This window comes from Puma concolor, chromosome B3, assembly GCF_028749965.1.
Source record: "Puma concolor isolate L17-30 chromosome B3, mPumCon1.1.hap2, whole genome shotgun sequence".
NCBI lineage: Eukaryota > Metazoa > Chordata > Mammalia > Carnivora > Felidae > Puma > Puma concolor.
The window spans coordinates 89,572,710-89,585,530 of NC_141672.1; the positions used below are offsets into that span (position 1 = coordinate 89,572,710).

The 12,821-nt window shown below is 37.0% G+C and overlaps 1 protein-coding gene across 6 annotated transcripts in view; it reads right to left on the reverse strand.

Annotated features, from left to right (window-relative positions):
- Positions 1–12,821, reverse strand: part of FRMD5 (FERM domain containing 5) — a 321,532-nt gene that overhangs the window by 111,109 nt on the left and 197,602 nt on the right. The gene's annotated exons all lie outside the window — the stretch shown is intronic.

Below are 12,821 nucleotides of genomic sequence, written 5' to 3' on the forward strand. Positions count from 1 at the left end.
AAGCTCACAAAAGATTCCACAAGGAGGATGGGAGAACAAGATTGTCTGAAAATTACCATAAACTGAAATAAAATAATAACTACTATCATCTGGCCTCTTTTTAGATCAAATTTGATTGTTTTTAACTAAGAGAATAGAATGCAACAGTTTTAGAAATAAAAGAACTTCTTCTTTAGGAGAAGGAGTTGTATAGAGTTGCTTTAGATTTTACAGTGCTGGCCAATAGAACTTTCTGCATTAATGGAAATGTTCTGTATCTATACTACCTGATACAGAAGCTACTAATAATTTGAGGTTTGATGCAACTTGAAATGTGGCTAATGCTACTGTGGAACTGAATGTTTGTTTGTTTGTTTTTTTAATTTTTTTTTTTCAACGTTTATTTATTTTTGGGACAGAGAGAGACAGAGCATGAACGGGGGAGGGGCAGAGAGAGAGGGAGACACAGAATCGGAAACAGGCTCCAGGCTCTGAGCCATCAGCCCAGAGACTGACGCGGGGCTCGAACTCACGGACCGCGAGATCGTGACCTGGCTGAAGTCGGACGCTTAACCGACTGCGCCACCCAGGCGCCCCTGAATGTTTATTTAAATACCCATATATGTTTAGTGGCTCATACAATGCAGATGTAGAACCAAGGTTCCCAAATCTAGCTACAGAATGGAATCATCAGGGTAGCCTAAAACATATCCATTCCTCTAGACCTATTTTCTATTGATTCTCACTTAATAGGTCTGAGTAGGGACCATCATTGTTTTTGTTGTTGTGTTTTTTTTAAGTTTTCTAGGTGGTTTTTTTTTTTTTTTTTTACTTCATTTATTTATTTTTTTATAGCAGTTCATGGTTGTGGCAAAATTAAGAGAAAGGTACAGAGATTTCCCATATACCTCCTGCCTGCCTCCCTCCAGAGGCACAGCCTTCTCCGTTATCAACAAGCCCAAGTAGTATACTTGTTACAGTTGATGAACCTATATCGATATGTCATAATCACCTATATTTGTCTATAGTTTACATTAGTATTCACTATGGGTATTGTATATTGTATGGGTTTAGAGAAATGTATGATGACATTTATCTATCACTGCAATACCATACAGAGTATTTTCATTGCCCTTAAAATCCTTTGTGCTCTGCCTTTTCATCCTTTATCCCACCCAAACCTGAGCAACCACTGATCTTTTTACTGTCCCCATAGTTTTGCCTTTTCAAGACTGCCATATATTTGGAATCCTACAGTATGCAGCCTTTTCAGATAGGCTTCTGTCATTTAGTAATATACATTTAAGTTTCCTACATTTCATGTCTTTTCATGTCTTACTAGCTCATTTCTTTTTAGCACTGAATAATATTCCATTATCTGTATGTACCACAGTTTATTAATCCATTCACCTAAGGAAAGACATCTTGGTTGCTTCAAATTTTGGCAATTATGAGCAAAGCTGCTCGTAATTGTAAATATCCAAGCGCAGGTTTTTGTGTGGGCATAAGTTTTCAACTCCTTTGGGTAAATATCAAGGATTGCAACTGCAATAGAGTTTCTGTTGCTCACATCCTCACCAGTGTTTGGTATTGTTAGGGTCTGGATTTTGGCCACTGTAATAGGTATGTACTCGTATTTCATTGTTGTTTTAATTTGTATTTCCCTGATGACATATGATGCAGAGCATCTTTTCATATGCTTATTTGTTTTCTGTATGCTTCTTTGGTGAGCTATCTGTTAAGGTCTTTGGCTTTTTTTTTTTTTTTTTTTTTTTTTTTTTTTAATGTAAGCTCTACACTCAATGGGGGCTTGAACTCACAACCCCAAGATCATGAGTCACATGCTCTACCAACTGAGCCAGCTAGGTGTCCCTTTGACTCATTTTAAAAAATTGAGTTGTTTTTTATTGTTGAGTTTGAAGAATTCCTTATACACTTTGAATAACAGTTCTTTATCAGATGTGTTTGTTAAGTATTTTGCAAACATTTTCTCCCAGTCTGTGGCTTCTTTTCTCATTCTTTTGATATTGTCTTTTATAGAGTACAAGCCTTTCACTTCAATAAAGTCCAGCTTATTTTTTCTTTCATGGATTCTGCCTTTGGTGTTTAATTAAAACACTATACCCACATTTATCCAGGTTTTCCCCTATGAAATTTTTTTGAGGGCAGATAGGGGTAGAGAAAGAGGGAGAAAGAGAGAATCTTAAGCAGTGTTCAAAAAATATATTGGTCTGTAGTTTTCTTTTCTTGTAATAGCTTTGTCTGGTTTTGGTAGTAGGGTAATGCTGGCCTCATAAAATGAGGTAGTATTTCCTCTGCTTCTAACCACTGAAAGAGATTATAGAAAATTAGTATAGTTTCTTCCTTAAATGTTTGATAGAATTCACCAGTAAACCTATCTGAGCCTGATGCTTTCTGTTTTGGAAGGTTGTTAATTATTCAATTTCTTTAACAGATATAGATTGTTCAGATTATCTATTTCTTTTTGTGTGAGTTTCTGCTAACTGTATCTTTCAAGAAAGTGTCCCTTTTTATCTAGGTTATCAAATTTATGGGCACAGAGCTCTTTATAGTATTACTTATTATCCTTTTAATGTCCAAAGACATAGATTAATCATACCAGAAATAAGAAGCCATCAGTATTACACAATTATATCTCTGATATTTTCTGATTTTATTTCTGATATTATTTTAATATTATTTTTGATATTAGATATATCTGATATTATTTATATTTTATTTTTTATTTCTGATATTTTTTCTTATATTTTTCTGATTTTATTTATTTCTGATATTTTAAAATTTTATCTCTGATATTATTAATCTATGTCTTCATTCTTTTTTTTTTCTAAGCCTAGTAAAAGCTTACCAATTTTATTGGATCTTTTCAAAGAGCTATGTTTTGGTTTTGTTGATTTCTCTTTTGATTCTTGTTTTCAATTTCATTTATTTCCATTCTAATTTTTATTATTTCTTTTCTTCTGCTTACTTTGGACTTAATTTGTTCTCTTATTCTAGTTTCCTCTGGTGGAAACTTAGATGATTGATTTTAGATTTTTCTTATTATCTAATAAGTACATTCAATGCTATAAATTTCCCAGTAAGCAGTGATTTTACTATATCCTACAATTTTGAAAAACTACTTTTTCATTTTTATTTATTTAAAATTTAAAAAATCTCTTGAGATTAGTTCCTTGATCCACTACTATTTACAAGTGTGTGGTTTAGAGTGTCTGACTGGCTCAGTCAGTAGAACATGTGACTATTGATTTTGAAGTCATGAGTTCCAGCCCCATGTTGTAGAGCCTACTTTGGGGCGCCTGGGTGGTGCAGTCGGTTAAGCGTCCGACTTCAGCCAGGTCACGATCTCGCGGTCCGTGAGTTCGAGCCCCGCGTCGGGCTCTGGGCTGATGGCTCAGAGCCTGGAGCCTGTTTCCGATTCTGTGTCTCCCTCTCTCTCTGCCCCTCCCCCGTTCATGCTCTGTCTCTCTCTGTCCCAAAAATAAATAAACGTTGAAAAAAAATTAAAAAAAAAAAAAAAAAAAGCATGTTGGGGGTATCTGGGTGGCTCAGTTGGTTAAACATCTGACTTTTGGTTTCAGCTCTTGCTTTCATGATCTCACTACTTGTGAGTTCAAGCCCTGCATCAGGCTCTGTGCTGATAGTGCAGAGCCTGCTTGGGATTCTCTCTCCCCACTCTCTCTGCCCCTCCCCTGCCCACTCTCTTTCTCTCTCTCTCTCAAAATAAATAAATAAGCTTTAAAAAAGTGTGTTGCTTAATCTCTACATATTATGGGATTTTCTATTAGTCTATTATTTATTTCTAGTTTAATTCCATTGTTTTTTGAGAGTAGACTATAGGATTCCTATTCTTTTAAGGTCTGTCCTATGGCCCAGAACGTGGTCTATCCTGATGAGTGTCTCATGTGAATTGAGAAAAATGTGCATTGTTTTTAATGGGTTTAGTAATATATACATGTGCATTATATTCAGCTGATTGATAATGTTATTGAGTTTAACTATGTCCTTACTGAGTTTTTACCTTCTGGATCTCTCCATTTCTGACAGAAGTGTGTTGAAGTCTCCAACTATGACAGTGGGGTTACTATTTTTCCTTGCATTTGTATTAGTTTTTACCTCACACAGTTTGATACTCTGTTGTAAGGTGCATACATGTTAATGATTGTTAGGTCTTTTCGAAAAACTGGCCCCTTTATCATTATGTAATGCCCTTCATTATCCTTGATAACTGTGCTTTGAAGTCTATTTTGTCTTATTACAGCTAGTCCTGCTTTCTTTTGATTTGTGTTAGCCTGCATATTTTTTTCCATCCATTTACTTTTAACCTATGTGTGTCTATATTTAAAGTGGGTTTCTTGTAAACATGATATATTTGGGCATTGTTTCACGGTCCACTCTGACAGTGTCTTTTAATTCAAGCATTTTTAGACGACTGATATTCAAAGTAATTACTGATACAGTTGGATTAATATCTACCATATTTGTTACCGTTTTCTATTTGGTGCTCTTGTTCTTTGCTTCTATTTTTGTTTCTACTCTTTATGTCTTTTGTGGTTTAAAAAAATTTTTTTTTCAATGTTTATTTATTTTTGGGACAGAGAGAGACAGAGCATGAACGGGGGAGGGGCAGAGAGAGAGGGAGACACAGAATTGGAAGCAGGCTCCAGGCTCTGAGCCATCAGCCCAGAGCCCAACGCGGGGCTCGAACTCCCGGACCGCGAGATCGTGACCTGGCTGAAGTCGGACGCTCAACCGACTGCACCACCCAGGCACCCCTGTCTTTTGTGGTTTTAACTAAACATTTATAGGATTCCATTTTTTTCCTTCTTATGATATCAGTTACACTGTTTTTACTTTTCTTAGTGGTTGCCCCAGAGACTGCAATATACAATGACGACTAATCCAAATCCACTCTCAAATAACAGTATCACTTCTTGGGTAGTACCATAAAACAAAATAATCCTAATTCCTCCTTCTTGTGTCTTGTATCAGTGTTGTCATTCATTTCACTTATATTTAAGTATACACAATCAAATACACTGTTACCTGTTAGATCAATTAAGAGTAAGAAAAATAAAAGTACTTTTTCCTTCTTTGATAGTCTTTCTTTATGTAGATATCAATTTCTTACCCACTTCATTTTCCTTCTCTCTAAAGGACTTTTAACATTTCTTGCAAGGCAGGTCTACTGACAACAAATTTCCTTAATTTTTGTTTAACTGAAAAAGTTTTTATTTCTCTTTCACTTTTGAAGGAAATCTCATAGAACACAGAAGTTTGGGTTGGTGAGGGTTTTTTCCACTACCCTACTCTCTTCTTAGTCTCATGGTTTCTTAGAAGTTGGTTTAATTCTTATCTTTGTTCCTCTGCCTTTTTTCTGGATCCTTTATCTTTGATTTTCTGTAATTTGAAAGCAATATGCCTAAGCATAGAGGGGGTTTTTGACATTTCTTCTGTTTGGTGTTTTCTGAGTTTTCTGGATCTGTGTTTTGGTGTTTGACATTAATTTGGGGAAAATTCTCAGTCATTATGGTTTCAAATATTTCTTCTATTCTTTTCTTCTCTCCTGGTATTACCATTATGCATATGTTTACATCTTTTTGGTTGTCCCATAGTCCTTGGTTAGTCTGTTCTGGTTTTCACAGTCTTTTTTGTCTTTGCTTTTCAGTTTTAGAAGTTTCTATTTTGAAATTCTCAAGGTCCTCAGAGGATCTCTCCTTAGCCATGTCCAGTCTACTAATAAACATTTCAAAGGCACTCTTCATTTCTGTTACAATGTTTTTTATCTCTAACATTTCTTTTTGGTTCTTTCCTAGGATTTCTCTCTGTTTACATTGCCCATCTGTTTTTGTATGCTGAGTCCTTTATCCATAAGAGCCCTTAGCATAAAAATTGTATTTGTTTTAAATTCCCATTATGATAATTCCATCATCCCTGCTATGTCTGGTTTTGATGCAAGCTTGCTCTGTCTTTTCAAATTGTGCTTATTGCCTTTTAGTATGCCTTGTAACTTTGTTTGGACATGTTTCCTGGACATGATGTACTGGTATAGGAAACTGCTGTAAATAGGACTTTAGTAATGTGGTGGTAAGGTGAGGCCAAAAGGGAAGAGTGCCATAGTCCTATGATTAGGTCTCAGTCTCTTCATAAGCCTATGTCTCATAACTTCACAATCATTTCTCAGTTTTCTTTTCTTCCCCTTTAGGTGGGACAGAATGGCTAAAGTGGGCTAGAATTGGTTATTTCCTTTCTCCCAGGCCAGTTAGGCTCTGATAATATCCCCAGAAGATTAGGCTCTGGTTAACTAGTTTCTCCTGAGGGGTTGGCCTTATGAAGAAAAACAGAGTGCTCTGGTATATTTCAAAATAGTACCTTTCTCCTTCCCCTGCAGAAAGCATGAGAGGATTTTTCTCCAGTATTTACTATGGATTATGTAGGAGTTCCCAGTGGCAAATCTCACAATTTCATGGGGGTCCTCTTACGACTGCGTTCTCCTGGAGATTTTAATGTTCATAGTTGTTCACGCTGAACTTCCAGGAATTTGTCAATTACGGTTCAAGTTTTTCAATCCTGGCACTGGTTCCCTTGGCAGTTTCTGTTCACTCATTCATGAGTCTCTGCTCCGGTGAGCTGCAACTGCCTGTATTCATCTATCTCTCCAATCTTGGGGGCAGTGGTTTGTCCTATGTCCTCTCCTCTCTTTTGGATCCAAGAAGAGTTGAATTTTCAGTCTTTTCAGCTTTTTACTTGTTAGGACAGGACAACTTCCAAGTTCCTTACATGTGGAATAGGAAACTCCAAGTATCCTCAGGTGACTTTTTATTGTGTTGCCAGAGTTTAAGAACCAAAGCTGTAGAATTCTGCAACTCAAGGTGTTTTGCTTCACCTGATAGCTTGTTAAAAATGCAGAATCCCAGCTCCACCCCAGACCCGCTAAAATTAGCAACTACCTTTTAATAAGATCTCCAGATAATTTACTTGCACATCAAAGTTTGAGAATCACTGATTTTGAAGTATACTGTCAACCGAGGCTACACATTAGAATGTGGAGACCTTTTTAAAAAAAATGATACATGCACCAGCATTTCTTTAAAGCTCCAAGTGATTCCACTGTAGAGTTAATGTGAGAACCACTGAACTAGAATGCACAAACACAAATTAAGAATTGTGTGGGTATACTCTGGTCATGATGAATAGAAACGAAAAGAGAGGAGGGTTAGCCCCACTTTCAAGGGGAGAGACAAGAGGACCTACCTTAAGAAGAATCCTATTAGCACCAGAAGGAAAATGACCCTTATGATAACAAAGGCCTGGAGGGTTTTATCTGGTTCTCAAAGTAAAAAAAAAAAAAAAAAAAAAAATCAAACTGCTGTGCTTTACAGCATCTTTGCTCTATGTCTCTAGTCTCTAAAACCAGCCTTCATTTTCCTGTCCTCTGGCTGCTCCTCTTTTAATTCATACCCAAAGATTACGCATGAGATTTCTCAAGAAAACATGTTTCTGGTTCTAGGAGAGTAGAATGGATTACCCTTAATAGAAATTCCCCACTGTCCAGTAAGGCTGTAAGGTATATATTCCTACCAGCACATTCTCTTGTGGACCATAGCATTCCCTTCAGGGTGCCTGCCGGTGACAACCTAGGATGCCAGAGCAGCCAACAGAACCTAGTTTTTCTCTGTATTAGAAACTGTCTCTTTGCCTATTGTTTCCCTTCTCCTAAATTTTGTTGATATAGCTCTGCTGCCAGAGTGAGTAATTTTTTCCCCTGGGCTTGATTTCTGGTGGGGAGTTTTCTTAATTTCTTAATATTGTTGAAGTCTAACAATGGTAGTTTTCTCCCTATATTTAGAAGATGCTCAACAATGATGACAAAAAATATATTCCCTCTATTTCCATTCTTTACAGAAAAACCAGAATGGTCATACATAAGACAGGAAATATTCATTTCAGTCCACATGACTTCTGTTGCTACCAAACAACAATGACAACAACATGTTTCTCAAGTCTCATGAGATTAAGACTCCCATCTACCTCCAACAGGTCTTTAAAAAATTTTTTTCTGGGGCGCCTGGGTGGCGCAGTCAGTTAAGCGTCCGACTTCAGCCAGGTCACGATCTCGCGGTCCGGGAGTTCGAGCCCCGCGTCGGGCTCTGGGCTGATGGCTCAGAGCCTGGAGCCTGTTTCCGATTCTGTGTCTCCCTCTCTCTCTGCCCCTCCCCCGTTCATGCTCTGTCTCTCTCTGTCCCAAAAATAAATAAACGTTGAAAAAAAAAATAAAAAAAAAATTTTTTTTTTCTCCCCTATCTTTTGTGTGAAATATTTCCTCCATCATATTGGAGAGACTTTACCAGGTAATGTGATTAATAAAACTACATTTCCTTAACTGGTTCAACTTGGAAACAGAAGGGCTTTCCATACCAGTTCATCAGGGAGAAGAGAGTTATAGTTGCTCACTGATGGTATATGATCTTTAGCTGTTTCTTTCTCTAAGGAATAGGGGTAAGACTTATCTCATTTTCAGTTCTGTTGTCAAGATTAAAGAGCTAATGGATACACAAGTGCCCATAAATTGCAAATTACTCTACAAAATTTAGATATGTTTATTAGTAGTTGTTTGGAAAAAATGTTTCCTGGAGGATGAGTGAAAAATAATTTCCAGGGCACCGTGAAGGCATTAAAGGAGAGACAGAGTTCTCTGATGGCAAATCTCTGTATAGTTGAATAAGGGTTCTATTTCTAGTTTCTTGTTAAAGGTTAGAGCCAACACTACACATTGCCTTTGACATTAGTTTCAAACAAGCCGACTGATCAGAGGCAATACACAGGTGATCCAACATTCAGGGAGGAGGGTGTCTGTCATGATTCTCAGGCTCTCCAGCTCACTTTAAGCACAACCCCCTGCAACCCCACTGCCATTCACACTGGCAGACACTGAGACTTGCACACTAAAGGGAAAACAAGGGGTACTCTTTTAGATCTAATTATGGTGAGCCAGGATTTTCTATCCCTGGCAGCACAGCTGCTTTCTACCAGAAAACTGATGAGATGAGCTTGTGAGATGAGGGCTGATTCTGGCATCAGGAAGTTTGCCGTGATTTGAATGAAAGACTGTTTGCACTCCAAAGTTCTGCCCTGCCGTGAGATAGGCAGGCCTATTTCTATCCAGCTGTTATCCGCCATGCAAGATGACTTCACTTTCTAGAACACAGATAATCTCTGTGGACAACCTGCTGGCAACCAAGCACCAAAACGTCTGGGGAAATATATAAACTGGGGTTATCAAATGCTGGAAATAGGAAACAGACAATAATTCCCTTCCTCAGCTGTTAACAGTGTTTCTTCTCTCTTCACAACTTGCTTTTAAAAAAATCCCAATTTCCCAACTTAATTAATTTCCTGATCCAGGGTTCAATCCAGAATCACAAGTTGTATTTCATTATCATGTCTCTTTATTCCCCTTTAATCTAGAACAGTTCTATAGTGTCTTTGTCTTTCATAACTTATTGAAGGTATTTTATAGAATGTTCCTTAATTTTTTAAAGATTGTTAAAGCTTAAAGATTAAGATTTTTACCATTTTAACCATTTTTTAAGTGATCAGTTCAGTAGTGTTATGTATATTCACACTGTTGGACAACAAATCTCTAGAACTCCTTCCATCTTGCAAAACTGAAACTCTTAACTATTAAACAACAACTCTTAATTTGAGTCTGTCTGAGGCTTCTTTATGAGTAGATGGAGACATTTTTGACAGGAATTCTACAAAAGTAATATTGTGTCCTCAGTGCATCATATAAGGAGATCATGAGGTCGGTTTGTCTCATTGTTGGTCATATTAATTTCAAACACTTGGTCAAGATGATAGCTGCCAGGTTTCTTTGTTGTAAAGTTGCTATTTTTTCTTTCCAATAAATACTTTGAGACTATGTAGATATCCTGTTTCTTATCAAATTTTCACCCATTAGTTTAGGACCCATTGATAATTCTTGGATAAATTAATTATTTTTGGTATTTGTCAACTGGTGGCATTTTCTAACTTTATCATTCCTTACTCATTTATTGATCTGGCATTCTACTGTAAGGAATTTTCTTTCTCCCTCATTAATTTATTCACTTATTACATCATGATAAACACATGATTCTTATTTTATGGGTGATAACCTAATCCTACCATTATTTATTTTGATGCTAAAATAGTCCCAGATTTGACAAATGAGAATCTTAAGTGGTTCTTGAGTCTTTTTGACACGTCCTTATTATTTGAGCACTTTCTTACTCTGTGCCACAATAAAATGTCCCAGACTTGCCATATCTGTTCTCTGCCCCAGCTTGGAATCAGCTATTTCCCCAGGGTATCCTATTTGTTTAATGAAGAATGATGGTATTTAAAAACTTATGTCTGGGTGTTTTGTGCTCATTGTTACTGGTGTGATTTCTTTCAGACCATTGCAGCGATGGAGTTAAGAAATTATGTTTGGGGGTGTATATTTATATACATTTCGACATCTATATATTAAAAATCATGAATCCACACTGATAACTTTAATTCTAACCTAATCCAATATCACAAGGTTCATTCCAGTCTTCATCCTTTCCATACATACAACTCCCTTTTCTGACAGTGAGAGACCTGGCTGTTATTATTCTCATTTTTATTTATGTGCTGAATCCCAGAAAGCACCAAAAGTTGTTTCAGAATTCTAAGTCATACAACCTAAGACTGAACTCTTGATCTTTCATTCCAAATGGGCTCTAGCCAGTCTTTTAAATCTCAGTTGATAGCAACTCCATCCTTGTAGTTGCTCAAGCCAAAATCTTGGAGTCATCCTAATCTTCCCACCCCCCTCTTTCGTATCCCACATATAATTCTGTCAGGAAATACTGTCATTTCTATTCCCAGAATACTTCCAGAATCTTACTGCTTCCCATTACCTACACAGATACCAACCATCTGATCTAAGTCACTACCATTATCTTGGCTTGGATTTCTCCCAATGAGTCTCCTCACCCTTATCCTTGCCTCTTAATCAGTCTATTATGAACACAGAAGACTTAGTAGTCCTTTTAAAATGTCAGTCACTCTTCTCTAAAACCCTGCAATGACTTCCTACTTCACTCAGAGTACAAGCGAAAGTCAATGGCATAAAATGGCCCTACATGATCTGGCCCCCTATACCTTTCTGACTTCATCTCTTTTGTCTCCATCATCCAATTCCACTCCAGCCATGCTAGACTTCTTGCTGTTGGTCAAATACTCCAGTCACTCTCCCATTTAAGCTCCAGCTTAAAGGATCACTTCAATAATTACTTCACTTTGTATTTTAGCAGTATAGTTTGATTAAAGATTTCTGTAAAAAAAAATTGATCTTGACCCTATAATAGCAATTTCAGCCAATGGGTCTCATATTTATACTTCAGGTTAAATTCTCCCAAGGAGGAAGGTGTCATTACCAAAAATTTAGTAACACACGCATATTGCTGAGCCAAGGTGTTTCAAATAAAAGTCAAATAAAAGTTTCAGAGAAAACTGTATAGGTTTTATATATCCTATGTATATATCTATTTTCAGTAGTGGAAGGGGAATCTAATATGTTCATAAGATTCTGAAAGAAGCCTCTGGACAAAAAACAATTAAGAAACATTGTATTTGACTATTTAGTGTAACTCCTCTATTAATAATAAGCTTCCTAAGGACAGGAACTGTGTCTTTCCCATTATCAAATCTCACTGCCTGGCAAGCAGTAAATAATGTTTGTTGAACAAAAAATAAGTGAATGAATAAAGAATAAATGAATGAATGAATGAATGACTACCACCTCAGCTCACACTCTCTCCTCTGTCTCCAGTTTTCTGAGGAGATGGCCACAGTAGCACATCAAGGACATCCAACTGATAATGATTCAGAAAGTGAAAAATAATCACTCAATGAAGTTATTGCTAGATTTGGGTAGGGGAGTCTTCATAGGAGTGGGAAAGAAATATTAAAGATGGTAAAGACTTTTGGCTTTCTGTAGCCTTTTAAAGTTAAAATCCAGACCTTTATGGGGTTTTCTGGAGGCAAGAGACTGCTGGGGGTTTGGAGCTTTTGTGTACTTTTGGGCACTAATAGGGAAGGCCCAGAATACAGGTTGTAAGAGCTTGCTCTAGGTCTGAGGTTTAAAGGTATAAGGTAATGATACTTTTATGCTCTCTTCTAAGTTCAATTAAGTTCACTAGGGTAGGAAAGGAGACAGAAATTCAAATAAGAGCCCTGTCTAGGAATAAACATTTATGGATTTATGATGTATCTTTCTGGAATCTAAATATATTAGTCAGGGCACAGAGGGTACCCTTCTAAAAGCATACCCTGAACTTTAAAGAGCTTTTGAAATTTTTAGTATATAATTTATGCACCACATTGGCCACAAAGATTCATTTCTAAGAGAACTATAGAGTTGATCAGGCTATGGTTGAGGACAATCTCTGGAATTGGCTGCATCTGTTCTGTTGAGGGAATTTTTCTACCATGGATGGCTTGGCTACGAATTACCAGAAATACTCAAGAGGGCAGCAAGTTGCCTTCTGTCCCCACTTTGCACTCAGCAGAAAACCCAAGTGTTTACAGAACACAGTGAGTTGCCTAGAGATAATCAGTAACCAGAAGTTCTATAAAACCACAGTGATGGCTAACTTAAGAGGTGAAGCCTTCAAAGAACCTCTCCTCTAAATCAGACCCTACAAACTATGTTCCTGACAAAAGAATGGGTTATTTCAGACACAGAAAGCAAAAGGGAGACACATCAAACATGCATACAGTAGTGAAATCTTCCATTTACCTTTTAT